We start from the raw sequence: 25,614 nt of genomic DNA on the forward strand, positions 1-25,614 counted from the left end.
AATGAAAGATGGGCGAGAAGAGGCGGCAACGAGAACGAGGGTAAGAGTAACGCTGAGGCAATATCACAGTCGACTAGCGCGGGCTCAGCCGGCATACTAAGCGGGTCGGGAGTGATTTTTAAAATAGAAGACGAGGCGCCCGCGGGAATCTTAAACAACCGTCGCGACCAGGTGAAGGGAGCCTCGGCGGAGGGGTTGGCCAAGGGATGGCGAAAAGGAATCGCCTGGTTCGTCGAGGAATATCCCAGCAAACTCCCGCGACTGCGATGCCCGTGACTGACCGAGAAATTGGAAAATTGAAATCGAAACGTTGAGTTTCGAAGATCGTTCAACGTTTTCCAATTCCCTTCGAACCACCACTCGGAAATTTTTCCAGCAAACCTGCAGAGTTAGTGGCGAATTTTTCACAACAAACTCATCTCTCCTTGCCGCTTCCTGCATCCGTATATCTCTCCCCCCCTCTGCCACCCGCAGCCGCGCGAAATATTCGGTTTTCATATGTTCCTGGGGGATTTCGTACTGGCTTTGGCCTCAGTAGTAATTCGGAAATTGGAATTCATTGTTCCCCTGATCAATTCTCCTTTTCAGTAGACAGGCAAAAGGTATTCCATATTTTTATAACCTCGTTGCACAGTGAATTTTAATCGGACGAATGTCGATTTCATCACGCAGCCTGGAAATATCTCCAGAAGCTTTGACGGGACTCCGCAGTGGCTCTAATCGTTAAATATTTGTGAAACTCGGTAAGTGTCGTGGCACGAAGCTTCAAACGCAGAGCAATTGTATTCCAAACACACAGCCTATTCTTTGCAACCCCCGCAGCCATATTGGTATCCTTTGACTTTTCCAAGTATTTCTATGCACGAACCAACCGCCTACGGTTTCTCCACAAAGGCTTCCGATACGACACGGTGGGAACGCTGTTATATTGCCGTTCCTTCCTAGCAGTGTAAAGTTCAAAGCGTGTAGATGGAAAGCCTATTAGGTCCCCGGTGATCCACACTACCTGGCACGTGGGAAGCAATCGAGGTTTCTTTTCGCGGTTAATTAAACCATAGGCCCCCTGCAGCTTTGCTCGTCTGAAAGCAGTTTTGTAGGGCCACGATCGCGCTTATCGATCAAATAGTTGTCCACTGCCTTGGGAGCGGAAGGATCGACGTATGTGCTGGCAATTGCGGGTTAATAGTCGACTCGTGGTGCGCCGGCGAGGGTAGTTCTACGTGCGAACTGGTCGCATGATCGTTTAGGTACTCGCGCGTGAACAGCCCTGAATATCTCGGGAGCCGTGATGGGATCTGAATTTAAACGAGGATCCACGTCGCCGCTTCCGGTCCGCCTCCCTCGCGACGGACAAGCCGGAAACTGTTTTTAGACGCGTCGTACAAGCCCGACGCGTTTCCTCGATTTTCGTCCAGGCACGTAATGTCCCAGATACATCGCGCGCGCTCCCGCTCGCACTCCAGCCGGACTCAAGCGTGCTCGAGAAAGCTGCCCTATCAGCTTCGAATGTTACGCGTCAGGAATTGCAAATTAAATTCGAGCGATTTACTCCGAGTGTCTACGGAGATACAGAATCCGAGGAAGCCCGGATATCGCGACTCCCTTCGAAGGCACCCGTATCCGCGTTAGATTCCTCGGATTCCTCGACGATCCCGGGGCGACACGAAGAATCGTAACCGTTAGCTGAACCGGAAATTTTACTTATTCTCCCCGGGGAATTGTTTCGCCGCTCCAAAGGAAAGACCAAGGGATGGATTTTACTTTCTCCTGGGGAAACGTTCGATTGTAGTTCAATAGCGAAGATGCATCATTCGATCGATCTCTCGTGTCTCAGAATTCCCGTTCGGCTGTTTGCATTAAGAGGAGGGGAATATAAGCGAGGAGAATGAAACGCGAATGCTCGAGAGATATACAGCGATCATTAGAAACGGGGCCTGCTACATTAAAAAGGATTTACCGAGACTGTCTCTGAAGTTCCAGCAGCAACAACAGAATAATCTTCCGCGAAGGGAAAAGTCGATGCACGAGTTTTAATTAGCTTCCTGCGTAAACGAAACGCTCGCAAAGGCAGCTGGAATCTTAACGAGATAAGGGTAGGAAAGAAGAAATTCAGCGAAGGCTGGGTCGCGCAGCTCTGTAGGCGATGAAACTGCGATTTTTATTTGCCCGGCTCTCTCGTTCCCATATTTATCGATCGCTGCACCAGCTACAAACGAGTCTGTTGTGCAACTTGAGAAAGGAAGATTGATCGAATGGCTGACCTACGCACTGTCGATTCAATTGCTCGAGCGCCCTCGCTGTAATAAATCATCGGGCCGCGACGTACACGAGGGTGATTCGTCTGAAGCCTGTTCTTTATCTGTACAAAATCGTCTGGAATAAATCAGGACTTTCCGCGGGATCACAAAATCGCGGCGGGTTCATCGAACCCCGCCAGCTTCCGATCCTTTCTTCCCGCGCGAGCTTTCAGTAGTAGCGCCAGTAGTATAAGCGGGCATTAGTCAAACATACTCTTCCCTACACGTATGTACCGACAGCCGAATATGTATCCCGGGCATTTCAAATTCCAAATTGAGTTTCCCTACCAATGCCAAAAACCCTTCGCGATTCAGACATTCCAAAAACAGAATATGCATTATGCATATCCGAGAGACGGGGTGGGAACCGTTGCGTTCCCTCGTTCCCGGGACGTAAAATAGGAAATGAAGCGGAGTACCCCCGCAAGCGGCGGCATAAAACGGCAGAATTTAGATTCCGCGGTGGCGCGCGGTCCCTTTTCTCATCTTCTCTTTTTTAATTCCTGCCCCCGCCCCTGGTGCGCCCCTTTTTGCGTGTCCCCTCGCATGCGGCGGCTCTCTATGCAGCCCGAAATCTCGTTTCTTAACGGCGAGTTACAGAAAGCCGCGGGATTTAAAATGTATGAACCGAACTCCGAGGTAGGGGAGATATTTTATTCAGAAACGCGAGCCCGGCCGCGCGCGTCACGTGGCATTAGAATTCGATAATACGGCCGCAGACCGTTTTTACCCGCTAAAACCTATGGCGCGCAAGGGTTTGCGACCCTCGTTTATTATGGGCGCGGTTCACAAGGCGGGTCCATAATTCCAGCATCCGCCCTTAACGAAATTCGGGGCTTAAGAACAAAATCCAATTTGGCCGTTTGAGCGTGAAGCGAAGCCGCGAACCACTCCACCCTAATGGGATTTACGATATCGCGCGTAATTTATGGTAAAATAGTCGGTGCCGTCTCGCCGTCAGGGAGAATAAGATGCTTAGGCGAGACTGCGAGGCAATGAACCGATTAAACGGCTTCGATTGATAGAGAAATGTGATCCACCTTGTCGACTGATCGCTTTACCGGGGTTTCACTAGGATTCCTTGCAAAGAAGATTAAGTTACGCGCGCAAGTGTAAGCAAACGGTGCTACCGTTCCACAAACAACAAAGTCGCACTTCCAAGCTCCCGCAAGTATATAATCGCGCTATTTGAAAAATGTCCACGTCTCGATTCGGCTCGTAGGAGAAGACTCTCCACTCTTTCAATTCACACAGAAATTTCCATTTCCTCGCCCCCTCGCTCTCTCTGCATCTCCCGTTTGAATTTTTTACAGAAAATCTCCTCGCGCCCCATTGTGTCTATCTAATAAAGAAATCTTGTTCCCTAAAGTCGCTCGATTATTCAGGTCCCTTGATCCCGGAATTACACCGCTGCCGAATAAATTTCCGCCGAATACGTAACGAGGATTTACCCTTTCTCTGCCGATAGACCCATGAATTTCTGCGCAAATTGCCGCTTATTATCAAAGGATCGACGCGGTCGTAGCAAAGGGACGGATAGTAGGAGCACGATGCGACCACGCTTCGGTGTTCAACGTGTTTCAGGCCCAGCCGGGTCCGCGGGGCGGTCAAACAAAACGTGTAATGCGATGTTAAATCGTGCGGTTCAATCGATCGCGGCGCGTTACGACGCCTAATCGAAACTCCCTTCGCGCAGCCACAAGACTCGCCGGTAATTCGCGGCGCAACGAACCGAAACTACCGTAACGACGAAACCCCAACGGGAGCCGGTGTTTTTCTTCCATGGAAATCGCGGTCAGCTCTTGTTGATCTCCGCTCTCATTAACCACTCAAAATACCATCTGCCCGTGTCAGTCAATACCGCGAGGAAAAAGTTTACCGCTGGGCCTGCGCAAGATCCCGTCCCACGCTCGAGAATGCAGTTAGCAGTTAGATCCCGGGATAAGTGCAAACTCGTGGGCGAAAATGGCGTTTTCCGGTCGTCGATCGATCGCGTTTGCAGTGCTCCTGCGATTGCAACGTCGGGATGTGTTGGAAGTGAATGAGCGTTAAGACCCACGAGTGTATGCGAATGCGATTTCGACGAGTCTCCGAGATTTAGACGAAGTTGCTTGGGGAACCGTTTTGTTCACTTGGAAGTCACTACTTTGAAGCTCCGCGATAGAATGAATGAATGCGATGTGGCAGTCCGACTAATACAGGCCTCTACTACTCTGAGCGAAGTACCAACGCAACGCCTTCCAGAAGCGTGCAAAGATTTGGATATAACGCTTCGAGGAGCAATCCAGCGACAAAATGCGAAACAACTTGGCCTGAACTTCGCCGCGGTTTTCGTTGCAACCGGCGCGTATATTATCGGATGGCGTAGCATTTCGGCCGGGCAGCTGTCACCGGCAGCGAAAAATCGACCGACCAAGGATATCGGCGCATCCAAGGAAAAAAGTCGCGCACAGAAGAGGGAGCAAAAAAGCGTAACGTCGAGCGTCGAAAAGCCGGGAACGTTCGCTGGCCACAAAAGAGCCTGCGGGAACAGAAAAGGAAAGTGAGTACGCAAGCAGACGCGCCAACTTGCAGACTGCCGCCGACAAAACGGGCATAACGAATCTCGCGGATCTCCAAACAGTCAAACGCTTCCCCTGCGAATGGGTATCGCGCGTCCGACCATCGTGCTCTCGGAACAAACATCCGACTGTACTTATTTTGCAAACTGCATAATGCTAGCCGATCGGTTTCGAAACGGAATGCACGCTAGGTGGTCGAATGGAGGGGAATCTGGTGAAAGGCAAAGAATCCCCGGAGTTGGAATGCCGGAACTATGCGAGCGGATTAAAATACTTGATAAAACTGATCCTCGCCCGAGCGCTCGCCTTCAGCTTCCTCTCGCTCGAGGGTCCAACTACTCGAGGGGATGAAAATTGGCAGCTACCCTAGACTCGGCTAATCACGGGTTACTCGAAGAACGGCATTCCTGCGAGTCGCGATATCGGGTGATCGCAGAAACAGGACCAACGTTGCGGGACGGACGGAAGAGGCAGCGCGAGGAAATCGGGTGGATACGTACGTTAAGCTAAATTACGTGTCCGACGGGCAGATTGCGGCCGCTGTGTCCGCGGGATTTATTAAACAGCGTCGTGCAACACGCGACTGCCGCGCCGTGGACCAGTACGCCAACTGAAGAATCGCAATTTCCGATGGTGAAAGAGGACGATCGCGGCGAGACGTGCACACAATCGCTGGACACTCTGCGGAGGAGTGCAGAAAAAAAAAAGAAGGGTGGATCGCATCGATCAAGCTCCACCTCATCCCGTGATGAAGCACCGAAGAGGAACATAATTCTTCGCGATAGCTTCTGCGAATGTAGCGCGGCTCGTGGGACAGGAAGACCGGTCACGTCAGGTGTGCTTGAGATTCGATTAAAAGCGTAAATCACGGGTCACGGTTTGCTTTTCGATTCGGCGACTGGCAGCAGCGACGTCGGCCGTCAGGAGGTTCGCTGCAACCGTTGCCCGGAAAGTTAAATGAAGAGCAGCAAGCAAGAAGAGAGAAATTCTGGTCTCGTAGAAGTTCTAGACTGGCGTTGCGCGATGCACGTGAAATTTGTTTAATTAGCTACACCCACGTAGTAATTTGGATGTACGGAACTTGTTGGTATACCCGAGTACCTACGTAACAACGCGAAATGAAACGGTTAATTTATGATTAAATATTTTCTAATGAACTCGGCGAATTACTGCGCGGCAAATGAAAACACAGTCGTGTTTCGGTATAACTTCAATGTTTTGCAAAAGGGGAACAATGCTCGCCTCTACCTGCTCGGCTCTGCGGAGAATCAGTGGTATAAGTCAACGGTGGTCGGAGGCTGAACTCTGTCAGCGACGCAGGCATGTCGCTGGCTACTCTTTCGGCGAATATACGAGCAAATACGCAAGGATTACCTTTGTCTAACCGTGTACTAAATAAAAACGTACGAGCCGTGGGAAGCATTGAAACTGGCAACCCGAAAAGACCCCCGTGATCCCACAAGCTGTGCCCAACTACCGAGGGTCCCTTTCACTGGCCATTTTTCCATTAGCGAAACTGGAGGCGGACACAGGCAAGTTGCGCGCATAACGCAAACTTACGCTTTAATCTCACCAGGCTAAGGCTATCGGACGTTAATCCGGCAACGACGTGGAAATATGAACTCGTAAAGCTATTGAGCAACCGGTCGGAAACGGCCGACGGTGTACGTGGCCCAGCTACAGGGACAAGGGGCCACTAATGCCCCGTCGGAGATTTATTGTCCTACGCCGGCGGGATTGTTACGTAAGGTTAAGCTCAGGGTCGAGGCGTTAGGATTCGACCTCGTCCGGTGATTCCCAATGGCACAGCAGTCGCGTAAATCGCGACGACCTACTGCGCGGGGAGGATCCGATTCAAGTGCGGCATGCCGTCCCATCAACTTCCCAAACCGATGCTTTCACTTTTCCCGTGGTTAGATTCCCGTGGACACTTCGACGGCGATTTAGTGGACGAATGGTGGACGGACTGGCGTGGTTTAGGTGCGCATTACTTCTTCTGAGGTGGAATTTTGAGCCCCGTGGTTTCGGATGATTGCAGACAAGGCCTCTAATCCGGATCGTATTGTTCTCGTCACGTAAACGAGCCATCACTGCACCGAAAGCGCACGCAGCTCTTTCGCCATCGGAAGGGCAAATCCCAATGAGCTGAATCCGACAGACTTGGCCGACGCGCAGCCAACCGTGGACCCGCTCTTCCGTAAACTCTGCATCAAACGAGCGTTCGACCTGGCTCGGCCGTCGACGAAACACTGCCTCTGAACTCTCCTAATGTCGTTTACACATCTACCTGTGCAGCTTTTTCAGCTCGCGGGTGAACGGCGAAGGGGGCCGGGGGAAAAAGCGAGCCAGCTAATTACAGAGTCTTCTCTACACGGGCTATTAAATTTGAAGCAAAGCGCGAGCACAGGCCGTAGGCAATTTCAGTATAAATGCTGCGCCGGCGATGTATCAGCTTCCTTGCGAAATCGACCACCCAAGTACCACGCTTTCACGCTCCTGTGGCCATTGCGGGGCGAAAAGTCGATGGACAAGTTTCGCTCTGTTCAAACGAACCAAAGAAACGAACGCGGCTGTTATTGGCAGGGGGATCCGAGCTGGGAAAGCCGAATCGTTGATGTCAGGAAAGCTAATCAGCTGACAGAATTTGTTTAACTGCACGGAGAAAAGCAGAGGCGCTGGGTGCATAGGTTAGTACTCAGCATTAAGCACTGGAAGCTTAGTCATAAGTATCTTTATTCTAATTACGAATGCTACTTACAAGGGAACATCCCGAACCTGGAAATTCAAAAAATTCTGAAACTATGTGAATATGTAGGGAATTTCCTCCTAATTACAATAGAATTTTTGTTTGCTGCCAAAATTCACTCTCAGGGGGTGTAATTGACCCCTGAAAATCCGGTTATTTTCCGATTTCGTCTTATAACTCGTGAACTGTAAAGTAATTTTTTTACCAAACGCTAGATCTAATTAAAAGAAGTAACTTCTGTCTTGAAACTTTTTTTTGTATCTCTTTTTTCTACTGTTCCCGAGTTATAACACAAAATCGAAAAATAGCCGAATTTCAGGGGATAATTTCACCCCGTTCGAGTGAATTTAGGCAGCAAACAAAAATTGCGTTGTAACCAGGAGGAAATCCTCTACATATTCACAAAGTTTCAGAATATTTTTAATTTTCGGGTTCGGGATCTTCCCTTGTTAGTAGCTTATCGAAAATTGGCAGTGCTAACTCTGCGTTGGAACATCGAAGCATGTAAAAGGCAAGTAGAAACGGCTGCCTGAAACTTCGTGCAGGGACACCGAGTTATGCGCATCGAAATTACTTTTAAAGGGCTTGACTGCTAAATCATGCCGGTGGCGCGCCGAGAATTTATTTTTAATTTATTTTTGCGCAATGAGTCGTGCGCAATACAAACCAGACGCGTTGCACACCGGCTTAACGTCATTGTCCACGGAAACATTACTTTCAAACGCGGGGAATGAAATATTTCAAAGAATAATTTCAAGCGGCCGAGTAAAATGGCGAAAAACAGATGTGATGCACCAAGTACGCCATCATTAAATGTAATAACCGATATTTCCCCCGGGTAGGTAGCTTCAATGGGTGCACTCACTGTACAGCGGATGCAAATGAGAGCGAAACACATATTTTTTAAGAGCAGCGCTGCCGTGTTACGAATTTCTTCAGCTTTGTGTCCGATACGACGACACAGTTAGCAGAAAATTCGAATTTTTTGCGCTTCCGAAACTCAGTGGCGATGACACGCGAGTAACTCTCGACGAGAAATGCGCTGGTTTCGGGATTCGATTTCACGTTCCCATGAAATTCGAGGTTCCCATTTATCGCGGTTCACTCTCACCGCGTATTTCGCATTATGGTTGACTCCTGTTTCTAGCAGCGGAAACCTGACGATTTAAATTTAAACGAGGCCGTCGCCAGGAACGCGCAACGTCCGGCCGCTCCTCGTTTGCGGTAAGATTATTTGCCCCTCGTTTCACGGATCATTATATGCGTTTTCTAGTTCAGAAAACCGAAAACCGACAGGCCTCCACTTCTCGTTCAGCTGAATTGCCTTTCCAGCCTGCCAGCAGAACCGCCACGCCCGACGACGGTTTTTTAACTATTCGTTTTATGGTAATTTCAAGCAAAAAGTACTTGCACGCGATCTTTCGGATTAGGGACCGTCAAGGTGGTCGAATCATCAACCGATTCCACAAATTTCTCCAAGACATTGAGTAGACCGGGGCGAATCGGATCACTTTGTGTTTGATGATAAAAAAATAATAGTCAAACATTAAAAAACTAATTTTTTATTATACATTCGTGACCAGTGCACGTTTGGCTTGAACATTAATATATAAAAATTGAATTTAAACATAGAAGTCTTTCATTCATGTTTCCGATTCGCCCCGAAACTTGTGGCGAATTGGATAACCCAGAAATCCCTGAAGAAATTTAAATTTTCATAACAAAATCTTTAGAATCGACTTAAACAAATCTAATTTAATGACAGTGAAGTAAAGTGATACTATTTATAACACAGATCGGCAACGAACGACGGGAATGCTCATGTCCATCGCAAAATAAGAAATATGGACTAGATTCTTATTTTGATCCGATTCGCCCCGGTCTACCGTACCTCACCGTTGTCAATCATTTTCGTCCAAACATGCACAGGAGTATCATTCGCCCCTATACAGTATCGATACGCTTACAGCACAACAGGATCTCTAATTTAACTATTACAACATTGGGAGCGGTGAAATTCCAAGTCAGTGAAACCCAATCTGTGGCGAGGGGCGCATATTTGACAGAGAGCCCGGTTACCTACGACAAAGGTTGATCCGTCGCAACGTTTCAGGTAGAATGCTGATAACGGAATTGTCTCAACGATATTACTGACGCGCGGCTGTACATCCGCCGCCGCGCTGAATCAAGCATCCCGTTCAACTGTTCGAGTGTGAACGCAACGTGCTTTCGCCGATAGATGAGCATCGCGGCCGGGCAGAAGTATCTGCCAAGATCTGCTTCAGCTATAACTTAGAGGACTTTGGAACGAACCAGAGGTCGCCTAAGTGGAATTGATAAGAAACTCGGAAATTCGCGAGAGGAACGATGCCGCGCGATTACGCTAGAAGATCGGATGATCAGAGTGTGCCGCGCTAGAAAGGGCAAATTCATTTTCCCCGTTATCCCCTCATACATATTCGATCGTCTAAGCGGAGGAATAGGTGGCGGGCCGGAGATTATGCAAAAATATTCGCGCCTCGCCGACGCAGCCGCGTTAATCTGGTGTGTAGGACGCGCGGAATACTCGAGAAGCGTCTCATGGACGAATTTGGCCAGTGTACGTGCCCCGCGTTAAGCAATAGCAAACGATGTACGCAACATCCTCCGATCCGTATTCAATTAACGTTAATCCCATTGGCGAATAAACGACGAGGCGTCAGTATAGCAACCCGGCCCGTTAAACGCCGCGCACGTGTTCCGGTGAACAAGCTGAAACGGGGCTGGTAAAGTGAAAACAACGAGGCGAGAATTGTTGAAAGAGTAGCATGGAAATGGCGAGCTCCTGCGATAGGAGCGGTTACGTGTGTTGGACTGGCAATAATATTGAGCTACATCGAGTCTGGACCATTGCCTACAGCACTAGCTGAACCCTGAAACGGTTTTCCCTTCGGGATCACGCGTTGAAGAGACACGACTTTGTCGACTTTATCCACCGCGCGACTATCACTCCCTTTTCCCCGATTATCGCCCGTGTAAACCGATGCGGCTTCGCCCTACCGTCCCTAACACCTTCGTTCTCCTCCGCGAACAACGATTTGCATCTTAAGAAGCAGGGAGTTATTCCCGCGGGGGGGCATAATGCATCCCCCTTTTTACCGTGAAAATTCAGTCGCGGGGACATTATGTACTGCAAACTTTCTGGCGAGTTCACAAAGCCCTGGCCACGCCACAATCATCGCTTTGGAGGAACAGTCTGACACCTCCCTTCGCGCCGAGACGAGGATGGACGTATTGTACTAAAATGCATCGCTTCCAGGGACCGTTGCGAGAGGTGAATCCTACGTGTACGTACATGCACGTAGACACGCGTCACGGGGCACGAGTCAGTTCCGCATGGCGGATAGACGCAGGATTTATTGCTTTCATCGCGGAAATCCACGCTATACATACAGGCTGCGGAAGAAAGGATGGAAAAATTGCACGGCGAGGCAGCGCCTCGCTCGAAAGAGACTGCGCTATAGCGTGGAGGAGGAACATGTAATATTTCGGTCCGGGGACCATCAACAAACTTCATTGCCGAATCCATCAGAAATGGTAATCGCGTTAGAACTCATCAACGAATACATTCCCTTTAAACCTCGACCATTGCTGACACGCCGCATCTTCAGGGTTACGCGAGGGCGTTCATTTTCAACGACCGAGGGGTTGAGTCTAATTTTCTCACGCGACGCTTAACGAATAGAAAAAATGATTATTCAAATTTTGTCGTAACCAGAGTTATTGACCAATATTCAGGATGTTTGATTGACCCGGCTTGGTCTAAGCCTATTCAGGATTTCCAATCAGGATGTGGCACAAGGGGAGACTGCATCGGAGGAAAATGAGATAGATCTATATAAAAATCACCATGTATTACAAAAAGCAATGACGAAATTCAAAAGATGGCACAAAATGGGGAATTTACATGGGTTTTGCGAATATGTAAACGACACGAGCTTCCCAATTGCGGAGTTTAGAATTCAACAATAATGGCTTTCGTTTCAAATGTTACAATTTTGTCGTTGAACTGGATTTAGATGTTGAAGCTACAACATACTTTGGCGCGGACGTTAGACGATTGACGATAGACGGTAATTAACCGGGGGAATTCTCGAAACGCACTCAGTGGTTGGATCAATTATAGCGTGTACTTGTTTTCATACATTAATTGTGGAAAGAACAATTTTGGGAGAGTAATGCGGTCAGGCGGTTACTATCACACAAATAAGAGAATTTTTAGAACGCGGTACACGCTGAAAGGAAGGCAACAGTTGATCGAGGGAAATTCCCATAACACGCAATGGTTGGATCAAATGTCAATGGTGGCGCAAAAGAAATTTAGAAAAAAAAACTGGTCGGCACGTAGCATCAGAGACCAGTGACCATCCCGCTGTAAATATCAATGAGCGGGTTGCGAATGCGCAAGCCTTGAGGCCTCATCGACATCGGTGCTCTCCGCGAGATAGCATCACAGACATTTCCAGGATGTCCTCGAAGATCAGCAGAGTATCTTGAGACCGATGCTAATGCCCTGATACGACATCTACGCCCTCGAGACGACACGAAGATACGTCTACTATCTCCTGGACATTACTGTGTACATGTAGCGAACGTTTCGCGGCCTGGAGCCGAGAGGAGCAGAAACAAGAGGAGGACGGAGCGGCTACTCCGGCCAAGGGAGTATTATTGCGCGGGGAAGAACTCATCAGCGTGTTCCAGACTGTGTGCTCGGGCTTGCTCGTATGTATACGCGCCAGTAGCATGCACAAAGGCACCAGCCGGTTCGTCGAACCGCTCACCAGCTCGAAATCTATGTGTACACGCCCATACGGCGCACGTAGATGTTCGTGGCTCGGTCTCTCTATGCACAGTCTATGCAACAGCCGCGTCTCAGTCTCTTCGCCGGTGGAGAACAGCGTTATCGCCCACTTAAGGCAATTTACTTCTCGGATCACTTGCCAAAAGCGAAAGGAGCCAGGCGATCGATGCCGCTCGAAAGACCAATTCCGTCCACTTCCTATCAAAGGCATTCGGAATCGTCCCCAGTGATCTCCCACGTCAACCCAACCCCGTGCACACCAAGCAGCAACTCTTAACTCTTATCGTTTACCCCCGTCCCTTAACCACGCGCGGTTCACCGAGATAATCTCGTGCAACGAAATTACTTCCCGCTCCTACGAACGCCCCGGAAAAAAAAAGTATCCACCGAATATGCCCGACGTGTCCCAAGTATTAATATTTACAGATATCCCGGAGACCGTGGCGTCCCCATCTGGCTGAGGAATCCAGTTAAGCCCGATCGTTTCGCGTGCCGTTTTTGCCGGAATATCCGATGTCGCTGGTCATCGAAACGGCTTGACCCCATTGATCTGCGCCCAAGGTCCTAACGCTCGGCGATATTAAGGGGCCACGAGGACTCGATTTCGAGCAGAGGCCAATCGTCGCCACGAAGGCAGAAGGAATCCAGTTACGCCACGGACAATGATTGCCTCTGGCCGTTCGCGACGAGAGAGCGAGGGGGTTGAGGTTGCCCGATATCACGAAAACCGGCAGCCCCCGAGCTTCCCCACGAACAGACCGGTACAATAAACCGGAAACTGGGCACGGAACATCGACATGACTCGGTGGGTTCGGTATCGGATTAGTTCGCAGCAGCGGCACTTTGTCGGAAACACGAATCCAGGAGCAGCATCTTTACTGGCTTGCGATCGCCGGCTACGAGCACTGATTAAAAGCGTTCGGGTGTTCCAGAAGAAACGGGACGGACACCAGAATCCACGCTGGACGCCAGCCGTGCGTCCGCGGCAATTTAGACTGGCAATTTTCGCCCGACAATTACACTACGTCAATTGTAAAGAGACAAAAAACAAGGGTGGTAGCCGTGCTACGTATCGCCGCGGTGTTGTGCCAACTCCGATCAGCCAGAAATCGTCGGAGCTTTCAGCGATCGCGTCCACGATATGTTGCTTAAACGGCGATCCCGAAGTTAGACCGTAAAACGAGACATTTTTCACTGGAATTCAGCGGCGTCGGGGAGAGGAGGCGGCGAACCACGTCATTTCGTGCACTCCGCGTTTGGCCAGCTTCCATGCTCATCCCGGACTCGCGCAGAAATATTGCGTGCCGCCCGCGAGCGAAATTAAGTCGCGGGGTCCCGACCTCTCGTCGATTCGCTGTGTTCTTTGCGCTCTTAATGGCGAGCCCCGAGGATCTCGCGAGGCATTCGCGGGGGAGAACGGATCCGTCCAAGTTCGCGACGGGGGTCCTTACCCTTTTCCTCGATGACAAACTTTCCTCGAGAAGATCACTCTGCCCCGGCCGCGGCGAAAGCCCTCGTTCAGTTTTCGAACCGCGCCACCAAATAAGTTTTCAAGTGCGCCGCCAACTTTTTCTATAAATCAACGGCCGTCCCGCAAAGACCCCTCGGGAGCTGGATGAACCATTTAACCCAGCGCATCTGTGGCGAGCTTGCGGCTACACCGAAATCAAGAGACGTTACTCAAATTTTTACATTCAAGCGGAGTAGCTTTTATCAGCGTGTGTTTCCGAGAAACCGGCGAGCCTCTTTGGTTTACCTGTTCAGCTTTCCCGAGTCCCTTAAATTGAAATAGGGATGCAATCTCGTCGCACTGGTCGTTGAAACGCTAGCATGTTTCGAAGCTTCAGTTCGATTTGAGAGGGGAAAAAATCAGCGGTTAAACAACCAGCTGGGTGAAAGGAGTTTTTCCTCGCGGGAAATTCCTGGATCAAACACTTGTTTATATTCGACACACACCTACGGCAAGCCGACCGTAGCGTAATCCTGCGAAACGTCCGCGGGGGCTGTTTGCGATCGAAGGAGGCCCGCCAGAATCGCGTCTAATTGATGCGAACGTTCAGAGGCTCGCGGCCAACGGACACGCGAGTTCAACTATTGAACAAAGTTTCTACTGTTCGCGAGTATAGGAAACAGCTGATTTTTCTTCCGCCACACGGAGTGCAGCATGGATTACGTGCCGTGAATAAGCATACGCTTCTCCCGAGAAGGGGATCTCGTGGAAAGCACCGGGGTATTCCAGGGTATACGTTAAAACTTCGAAAAGGAGCAGCCAAAAGGAGGAAGTTTCAATGCTGTCGAGACCCGGAGGAAAGCCGCTCGTCCATGCTCGAGAACGTGGGGACAGTTTAAGCGAGAATGCAATATAATTTGAAGAGCAGTTTATCCTGAGATGCCTGCAGGTTGCCGTTTCATAAATATGCGGCAAGATAAACGGGAAGCCGTTACGGAATAAGTAGTTTCGGGTACTCCAAGGTACTCCAGACACTTTAATAGTGAACGTCTCGGGGAACGAATCCTGCGAGTGCACAGACTACTGTTTACCACGGCAATCCGGCCGAAATTGAGGCTCCTATTCGCGCACGCAAGGTGAATAGAGGATTGCAAATGAAACGGCGACTTAAAAGCCGTAAGTTTTGATGAAATGCATTCCGACTGCCGCGGCGATGACCCAGGAAGAAGTTGGCTATGCGCATTTGCTGGAATCGCGTTCGCTTGTCTCGGCAGTGGGAAACAGAGCGAGGCTCCTGGCTGAAAGACGGAACTCTCTTCTTTAGTTCAGCCGCTCTCTCTCTCCCTCCGGCAAGTCGGGGGCTATTCGACTTTGTTCACTGGCAGGAATACGTCTCGCGACATAATCATAGTTCAGAAACTTCATCCTTTTAACGCCTCCACCTGACTGACATTCATTCCGCGATCCTATTGTTCGCCCTAATACTCCCCGCTGACGCGAGACTTAGCCTTTTGCTTAAATACTGCCGCATAGCTCCGGAGCGGGGAAGGATATTGCGTCTGTATCAATATCCGTTTCTGATAGCACGGAAGCCAGCGGCTAGAATTCGCCAGCGGGAATATACCCCCGAATATCGTACGGATGTTTGTCCCGCGTTTTGGGCAACTGCAAGTATCTAGCGACTTCCAGGTTCGGAGTATATTTGACTACGAGAGGAACCTGGTCGACCTAATAGCCTGGCTGCGCGCTATTGGACGAGGAAACATGAATTGGCTGTATTTTTTAGGGAAGTTCAACGGTTCAACGTAAATCTAATCTCTCGAAGCGAGTGCCTAGTTTAGCAGACTCAGAGGCCCATTATTTCCATGCGAATTGAACAAATATTCCGCGATACTTATTGGGAAGAGCGCTGCACGAGTCTGTTGATATCGATAGTACATTTTGCTGGTATCTAGCTCCGCGATCGAACATTCGGCTAAAATTCTGAATAAGGAAACGTATATCGGACCTACGTACATCTCGTCTTTTGAAAGGAATGTCGTGTGCAGAAAATTTTAGAGATCCTTGGCATTTGTCCTGCGCTCTGGAGAGGTCGACGTTTCCAAGATTTCCATATGAAAGCACTGTGCTACGAGGAAAATATTCTACGGGCTTTCTGATAATAATTGCGCATGTACATATTTGTAGTTTGCTTGGAGCTTCTAATCTCCGACCGGGCGTACAGCACAGTAGAGCTTGCAACTTTAAGGTCTGCGGAGAAAGCACTGTCGAAAATTTTGAGGGTTAAGTATCGTTGGCTTGATCGTGAGAAGTGTTGAGAAGTCTTGATCCGGTTTATCGATAGTGCCGCCCGATTCACTTGCACTTGGGATCGAGAAGAATCTCCACTGAATTCTTATCAATTTTGTGCCTCGAACCAAGCGTTTCGTGCAACAAATTTCGAACAGATAAGGAAGTTGCTGTCAGCGAGGGCGAGGAGGGATATATCGTGGCGTAGAGAAGATAGAAGAAAAGGGAGAAGACCGGGGGAAATGAGATGAAGTAAATGGAATGGAGGAAGAAGAAAAGAAAAGAAGGAAAAAAGAAGATGCCTGGCAGGAATTGTGAAACGTGGAAGGATTCCACGCTCGAATGGTCCATAATTTGCAAGAGTTCTCCAACTTCTCCGTTAATCGTGTTTCCATCGCGCCATTTTCGAACTTTTCCCTGCCGTGCCCGCGTGGCGAGGCACAATTCCCCCGGCGATTTCCTCGAAAGCCCGCGAAATAAAATTTATAAACGCAAAGTGCCGAAAGCACTTGGAACGGCAACGGGGAAACACAGGAAAACGTCCAAACGAATTCGATGTCAACCGGGTAACAACCGGACGATAATGGCAACAGTTTCTGTGAGTGACAACAAAACCGGCGTCGATATCGTTTGGCCCCCCCGAGCGTGGATTTCCCGGTTGTTCTATCAATGACGATTTATAACGAGCCGCCAGCTTTTTTTCTCCATGAAACGGACAACAAAGGGGCGCACCGTTCGACAACAAAATTGCGAGGGTCGAAAAGTTCTCGCGGGTAATTAAGACCTTACAGCGGTGTAATGGCCGCATAAATCGGCCCGTCGTAACTTGTAATCCACTTTCAAGTTCGCGCGGAACAGCGCCCGGCCGCTTACACGTAAATTTCGCCGCCGGTTTATGCAAATTATTGATGGGACCCGAGCTAATACATTGTCGCGTGCAGCCGCCTACACCGACCCACCTATAAACTCTCGATACCTCCAGTCGATGCACTCTTCCATCCGATTTATGAAACTTCGCTTCCTTTCCCACATTTAAATACCATTGCGATAGGTGCAACTGCAGGCTGCGCGGAATTTATGTTCGGATAATCCAAAACGCAGCTGCGATTGTGCAGAACTATTCCAAAGAAGATTTAATAGTCCTTTAGTCCTTTGAGATTAGCAGAATAAACCAATCTCCGTCTAACAATTCTGCAATCCATTACCAATTCTACTCCGAATCGAATCCCAAAATTGATGCCACTGGCCATTGAATTGCCACGAAGGGCAAGTTGCGAATTGAAGAAATTCGATGATACGCTATCTGCAAAGTGTGCGTGTTTGCGAAATGCACGAGAGAACCGCAGAGACTGCATAGCAAAATGCGGAACCAAAACCGCACACAATAACCACAATTTACATATCGGACGACATTGAAATTAGTTTCACACAGACGCGGCAAACTCAAATGAGTCTTCGTGGCCGAATCCATCGATGCGAGCGGACCGATTGCATTGCGGGGCAACGTAGCGATGAATTTTAAAATATTCTTATGACCGAACTAGCTATTAGCACGGAGCAGGATTAGAAAGAAAAAGGTGATTGTTTTCCACTCACCATGACCGGAACGATGCAGCCTCCACCGATTGGCGCACTGAACTCCATTACATCCACGAGAAGAAGGATCGCTACACACACGACCACGCGTTCGGCAGGACCAGCGCTGTAAAGTTATCGCTGCTCCGTTTGGAGTCGCCCTCCGGCTCGGCCTCAGCTTCCCGATGAAAGGGCCCCTCCTCGACGAACCTCTCGTCACAGGTGCACGAAACTATCACACGACACTTTTGACAACAAGTGACAAGAAAACCACCGGATGACAGCACGGCTACTTGGCGCGGGTGAAGCCTGTCGCGTTGACAGCAAGCTCGCTCCAACTCAGTGTCCAGCTGGTAATCTTTCCCATTTCTGTTCGATCCACGTCGCGGGGTGACGAACGTTGCCGCGAGCGTCGAACGAATCAAACGTCATCTCGCTGGAGGGTGAGATCCCGTCTGGCTGTCGTCCCGGGTCACGCTGTCGCCTGCGGTTCTCGTGATTGTTGACGCGCGGGGTCGTACGGAGGGTAGAACACGCGAAACGGTATCGACACGGAGCACTAAACACTCGCGAGAGAGAGAGAGAACGCGACACCCAGGCAAGGGCAGAGATAAGCCGGCGAAACGTCGTAACGCGACGTCGCGTCGCCTCGAAGCTCGCGAGACGGACTACGGTAGGGGAATGAGATGTCCGCGAGCTCTCGCGCATCGCGACCCCAGAGCCATCACCGTCCGCCTATCGAGTTCAAGCGCGCCACGGTCGATTCCGCGACTCAAATATTCGCGCGCTCTGTCAACACCACTGGCTCCCTGTTCCAACGCCTCTCGTCGGCGCGTCTGACCCTGTCTGCGGTCTCTTTTCCATTTTTCACCTGCACAGTGTACGCGTCCTTTTCCTCCCTTTGCTTTATCGTGCAGTTATACTCGTGTGACGTTATCTAAAGCAACGTCTGAATATTAAGCGGGGGTGCTTGATCTTGGCAACACTTCAGTGGAACGAGTGTCTTTATACGGGGATACACCCGGAAAGATAATCTACTCGTCACCGTGCAGCTTCTTATATTAAAGTTCACCTTGAACATGTTCGATAATGTGAAATATAAAGCAACTATTTTACTGTTAGAATATTGAAACACACCGGGGAAGCTATCTGAATCGCGCCGCGCAGACTCCTCCGGGCGAGAACAGCCCGCTATTGATTCAGTTCTGCCAACGGAAGAACACTTTTGGTAACTTCAGCGGCACCTAGGGATTGCGTGGTCACGTGCATGGCACAAATCAGTTTGCGGCAATGACAAGCGTCGTAACATTCTTCTTTGGTCTTACTCGAGCTAAAATTAATGGATAACTATGCCCAAGATTATTAGAGAAACATCCCTTTCGCGGAAAAAAGTATAGACAAACTCGCGAGTGTTTCGAAAGTGTAAGCGTCCGTGAGCAGGCTTATGGAGACCCGCTGAATGGTTTAGCCGATTGCGGTGAAGGTTTTGGCGGGCTTTCGAGCGCCATATTGTGGTTAATTAGACCGCGAAACGAGAAGGCAGCACACTTCACAGGTTAGTCTCTCCTGAAATCGAAAAAGCGCAGGGACTTTGGACGCGCTTGTTTACCCATTTGTGCCCTTCTCTTCGGTGCCTGGAAGCATTGAGCTTCGCCCGATGCAGAGAATTATCAGCCGGTCCCTAGGAAATTAAAGCGGAAAGTTTTCTTAATCGGGAACTTCAATGAATGAATCTTCTTGGGAACTTTACGGGGATGTTCCTTTAAATGCTGTTCCTTATCACGAATTCCTGCGTTCTGGGAAGCTGGGAGAAGGACCTGCCATTCTGAACCCCTCGATTCCCTTCAAAGCGTCCTGCAACGCTCCGCGGGATACGTAAAGGATTACGCCTGGAAACTTGATTTAGAATTTGTATTTATTATATTTATTATGCTGCGTCACAATTTACTTGCTGCGTGTACCGCAACCTGTATTACAATCGAATTTCTAGTTTACCACGGTTCACAAGCATTCAAGTCACAATTCTTGGTAAATGCTAGTTCTATTAACTTACGTTTCCATCACCGCGATGTTTCCCACCCATTTCGAAATGGACATTACTGCGCTCGATATTTAACAAAAGCCATAACCGTACATCTTCGCATCCATAACAATTAACTGAAGCGTTTCACCATGGAACCGATGGAAATGGAATCGCGAGCAGTACTTCGCACGCCAGAATTCGGACGTTCATCCTTTCTTTCCGTACTCAAAGCATTGATTGCAAGCTTCTGCGATAAGTACTTCTTCGATGGGCAGGCGATAAGGAATGTAGTTTACCGAATTAGCGCCTTCTAAGGAAAGGGGTTTTCTTGATCCGCTTTTAAGGACGTTGCTGAGAGGAGCAACAGTGGTGGAAAAGGTGAAGCCTGCGCCATTCAGATAATGCGTTTGTCTGTGGGGAACGCAGACGTCTTCTGCTCGCGGTTCACTACGTTCGTGGTACTTCGGAAAACCTTTCGATGCGACCTATTTCCTCCTCCTCTTGCTTCTCTTTCTCCTCTTGCTCTCCCTGCAAGAGGGAGAGACCCGGGGCTTCGAAGAAGACCGCGCTATATACCTTTCCGAAGTCAAAGAATCCCTCTAATATACCGAGGCTGGAAGGCGCGTGGCGTGCATGCGTCTCTCCAACGAAGATATACCGCGAAGGAAACACGGACGGGCGCACACCAGCGCGCACCCACCGCTTCGGTTAAAGTTATAACGGCTGCGGTGGCATTTGGGGCGCATATCCTATCCACTTTCAGCGAGTTTCTGCTTCGCGCCACAACCTCTGATGCGAGCGAGAGACGCGCGTTATTTCTTAATCAAAATCTCCGACACTGAATGGAGGAGGTCCACGTGTCCGGGTTTCGCATTGATCCCGAGACAGACTCGTGCCTCTGGCAGAAACGCTCGTTTGGGCCTCGGTAATACCTACGGTAATAAGTTTCCGTCAACAAACTCCGCTGCGGCGGGCACGGAATCACTTTGTTTCGCAAAACTAGGGAGCAGTTCACGTGTCGGTGTCAGTTTCTTAAACCCCTCCCCGTGCTCCTCATCTCGGAGTCGCAGGAACATCGGACACCCATTTCAACTTCCGATCGGCATCTCCTCCATCGTCCTCCCTCGGGAGATCCCGAACTTCCCAGTTAGTTCTTGGCCATCTGCGAACACCTGTACCCGTCGTATCGTAATTAAACGCGTCATATATACCTCTGTTCGATCGATAAGCGGCAATTACTACCCCGATCGGGACGGTAATAAGTCCTGCCCACCGCCGCTGTACGCTTCTCTTCCTCTCGCCATCCACTTTTATTGCCCTTCGACGACTCTTTCACGGGTTCCGTACGAAGCCTGATAGGGGGCTGGCCCGCGAGTCCTCGAGTCGACGTTCCGGAGGCTCTCCCGGTAAAATGCGCCCCGTAACGCTTCCCTGGTCAAGCAAACTGTTTACCGTTCCCGAGGCTGTAAAACAGCCGCCGAATTAACGAGCGCCAAGCCGGAGCAGGTGTCCGCCGATGGTCGAGAATTAACGTGAGTTTTCCGCGGAAGGAAGCTCGGGGACGGCGGAGTTGAACTTCGACCGTCGAATGACTCTGGTTTAACGGAAGGAAGCTCGGGGCTGGCTGTGCTCCGGTGAAATGGGACGCGGCCATCGAGCTGCTGGCACGGGATCAGTAGAACGTAGAAGAAAGCAAGAAGAAGAAAAAGAAGCGCGAGAAGCTGACACCAAAGGAGGACGAGTCACGGGGAGCTTTCGCGCACAGCCAGCCCACAATAATCCCCTCCCGGAAGATGAATCACCCTGTCTACCGTCTCTCAAGACACGCTGATGGCGAGATAGAGATGGCTGGAAGAAGGTGGCTGGCTTCAACGGCAGCTGCTGGCACCAGCCCTCGGACTCTCTGCCCTTTGTGGACATCCGCGCGAACACCGTGGGGCAGCGAGATAGGTGGCGACGGGGGCCGGCAATTCTAAAAGCGCGAAGAAAATGAATGAAAGCGCGGCATGAAATTCAATTTGGCCCGGCGCAGCGTGACAAAACGAAGGGCCGCGACCATCGGGTGTGCCGAGGCGGAATGTAACGTTCAGGGAATGGTTGACCGAACGTCACGGGCTTTTCTGTGACCTCGCTCATTGGTGCCTGGCCGCGAACGTTTATGAAATATAATAAAATGGAATTACGCGTCGGTTCCTTTTAAAACGCTTCGCCTTGCGTCTGGTTGAACCGGCTTCCGCGCTGCCACGAAACCGCTGTGACATTTCGGCGAACGGAGACGAGTCACATGACAATGCGGCTTTTAGGAAAATTGGAATAGAAATATTACGGGCGCGGGAATCGCGGCGAACAGTCTCTGAATGCGTGCTTATCGATGTAGCAGCTTACTACATAATATGAAACTGTCCCTCATTGGGTAGCAGACTTCGAAGGTTAGAATATACACCTCCGTTGGTAGTCTCAGCGTTTCAGCCCCTTTGCGAATAACCATTACTTTACTTTAATTGAAATTACAATTTCTGCTCCGGGGGCATGTTTAATTAACGATGGACTTCATAACGATATGGTTTATGATTAATTATTCCTTCGACCATTGTCGTAATGCCAGGTAAAGGAGTCCCTGATGAGAAATTTTACCTCTATTAATTATTTCTTACATAATGGAACGAAGTCTATTGGAAGACTTCGGGTATCTTTTTACAAGAAAGGATTTCCAGCCTGTTTGAGCGAAAAGAATTATTAAGAGAAATAAAAGCAGCAGGGAAGAATAAGTAGGTCTGAATATTTTTAAGACTGCAGGTCCTCTTGTTTCCTGAATCGACCGGTTTGTTTTTACCCTTCTGTAATTAATAAGCCAGTTAGCAACTCGTTCTGTAGTTATTGCTTTCTTGTCTCCGATTCGAGGGAGTCGCATAATATCTTCGAGCTCCTACGATGTCCTTTAGTCGCAGCCTGTTCCATTTAGTTATTATCAGAACAACCTCCTTCGTTTTCCCCTTGCGCACACGTATTCTCAGGGATTACAATCGCGGCGACCTCCACCGAAATTTCCCTTATGCAGTAGTCCGAAGATCCCGGTGAGATTCGTGGAGAGGCTAGTATCGTTCGGGGGGAAAAATTGGGACCGAAGAAAATAGATTCGCGCAGCAACAAGCTCGAAGAACGCCAGCCACTGTGGCGGTGGATCGTGTTCCCAGTACACACAGTTCTGCCCGCTGCCAAAGTGGAAGTAAAATGAAACACGGAGGAGTCTAGGGTTCAATTCGGGTCGCGCGGTGAAATAAAGATCTTTAATGAGAGGCCAGAGGGGAGGGGCCGACGTGGAAGAGAAAGAAAGAGGGTCGTGACAGAAACGAAGCTTGATGGTTCAAGTACGTAAGCCAGTTTTCAGTAACGAGCGGAGGAAGAACGTGGCCCCTCTAACAAGTGCACCTTTTAATCTATCGGAATGTTGGTTTGCTTTGAACATTTTCGCGTTATGTTCAACCATACTGGCCTGCAACGATAGCGATGGTTTACAATTAGTGCACAAATACTGTATGTCCACTTTTTATGAAATTTCAGCTTTTATATGCAACAAATAATTGGAAGATTCTTCACTGCTTTTTTTATAATGTATACAAATACACCTACTTCATAAATTTGTGAAAAATAATAGTTTTCTTAATTGTATGTTTCTGAATCTTATGCACCCATGTTTAACCCTGCTTTTCTCGAAAAATTAATCAATATGTTTTTTGGTTGCACAGTAACAATTTAATGGGCTTTTTTGAGCGTGATGAGGATTCTCAGAGCTAAGTACACAGTACCAAGTTTCTGTTTTCTCAAAAAAACACGATGCAAAAGTAATATACTCTGTGAAGAACAAGCCCTGTCGCCAGTTCTTAAGCCCTCGAACTACTAACGAGACAAAGGGAACCGCTTGGAATTCAGATCGATCGATGAGAACTCGATAGAGAGAACGACATCGAAACGACGAGACAAGTAGAAAGATAGACGTCGACAGAAGTTGGAGGTTGAGTGCAGTCTACCAAACTTTCGGTCCAAAAGCCACCCCCGTTCAAATCCGGAGTTTAGAATGCGATGGGATTATGACTAGAAGGACATTAGCTCGACTCGCAGTATCTGGACGATTTTCAGTATTGCTGCAGTTCTCGCAGTCACCGCGATGAAAATATTGCCGGAGATTTCATTATAGATAGACGAGGACCGTGTCTCTGGAATTGCCGAGCCGCGTTCTTTCGACCCTTTCTTTCTTTCTTTCCGCGTCTTTTTTGCCACCCCCGTTCTCATCCACCTTTCACCCCGATCGCCGTATAGGGTATTTCCTGCATTCTGTATTAATTACTGACGAAAGAAGTGTTGGAATCCCGACGACCGCGAAGAAACGCCCATGCCCCTAGATCTCGTGGAATTCTGGCCCGATAAAGGGACTTTGTTGTCCGGTTTCGTGTAATTTACGTTTCGCCGAAGCGTGGAATTTTATTGCTCGAAGGGAATGAATATCTGTGCGGTGGAGAAGATTGCTATCGCGCAATTGTGGTGTAAGTATAGATATTCAAGTATTTTTCTGCACACGCGAAATGCGATCTCATCGTTGAGCGAGGTTTACACTAGAATGCTCACGAAGAATGAGATTCGGCTGATCAGTCGTACGACAAACGAGAGGACATTTTGCTGTAAATTAGCGGTCGTGAAAATTTTATTCGGAGTCTGACCTTAGAGCAGCATTTCCAGATACGATCTCGTATAACTTGGCACTCAAATGGTACTTACCCTTAGCAAGATAAGACATACTTTTACGAGGCACCCCGCCCGGCAATGAAATGCTAAGGCACGGAATGAAGGTGTCCATTTCCTTCGCTCACAGAAATTTCATATAAGAATACAATCCATTTCATGCTTTACCCTGCACTGCACACGAACGGGATACAGGATCATTTGCGTATGAAAAAGAATTGCTCGAATTAGGGTGAGCAGAAATGGAGCAGCCTCTGGCAAATTTCTATTAAACGTTAACACTGAAAATTCTGGAGGAATTTTAATATAATAACACAGAGATGACAGTGCTGACTCTCCCACGATTGATCGCAGCAAAGGTTTAGATTCGGGCACCGAACGGATATCGCCTAATTAAAGTCGGAAAATCGGCAGTGGCTCGGTGTTTCGGCGCCGGTGGGAAAAAGAGACGCTGGCAACACAGTGTTCCATGATTTACGAGTGGTGCGGGTCGTTTAACACTGAGCTCTGACCGAAACGTTACACCTCGCAGATGCATTTAATCACTCGAACATCCGATAATCGATATCGCCTGCGAATGTGTCTCTGGAAACACCCAGCCTCGGCTGGAATGCGATTGCGAGATCGCACTTTGTTGGTAATCGAGCCGTCTCCGATGCAAAGCCAGCAGGAAAATTGCGCGTTTTCTCCTTACGCTGCGACCTTTTGCACGGAAATAGAGCTGCGTTGTTCATCACTGGAAATAGGGGAGGAAGCCGTGGAACGGAGATGCTGGTTGCGTGCAAGCTATGGGAAGTTTATACAGAAAGTGTATACTCTGAAGCTCATCAGGAATGATAGTTCATCGCAAAGTTCTCAAAGACTTGTCTTCAAAGCAATTCGACGCCACTCTATCTCGCATCGAGCCATTCCTTCGGATTCATTGCACCTTCTCCCGTCTCCGCGCCGCTGAAATTACGTTCCATGGAAACACAATCAAGACACGAATGATTAACGACGGAACGGTGGGCCTGGAGCAGAGCAGCAGTTATCTTGGCTATTTCATGGATTCAGGGTTGAAATTGATTGAGAAGGGGAGGCCGCGATGGTGTCGTTA

General features: G+C 49.2%; 1 protein-coding gene across 2 annotated transcripts in view; it reads right to left on the reverse strand.

The window, feature by feature from the left end:
- Nlg-4 (neuroligin 4) overlaps positions 1-18,435 on the reverse strand; it is a 249,389-nt gene extending 230,954 nt beyond the window's left edge. For both annotated transcript variants that reach the window (XM_076826413.1, XM_076826412.1), the window contains exon 1: positions 17,780-18,435. The gene's annotated coding sequence lies outside the window, so the exon portion shown is untranslated. The remainder of the gene's footprint in view (positions 1-17,779) is intronic.
- Between the last annotated feature and the right edge of the window lie 7,179 nt (positions 18,436-25,614).

This window comes from Andrena cerasifolii, chromosome 14, assembly GCF_050908995.1.
Source record: "Andrena cerasifolii isolate SP2316 chromosome 14, iyAndCera1_principal, whole genome shotgun sequence".
NCBI lineage: Eukaryota > Metazoa > Arthropoda > Insecta > Hymenoptera > Andrenidae > Andrena > Andrena cerasifolii.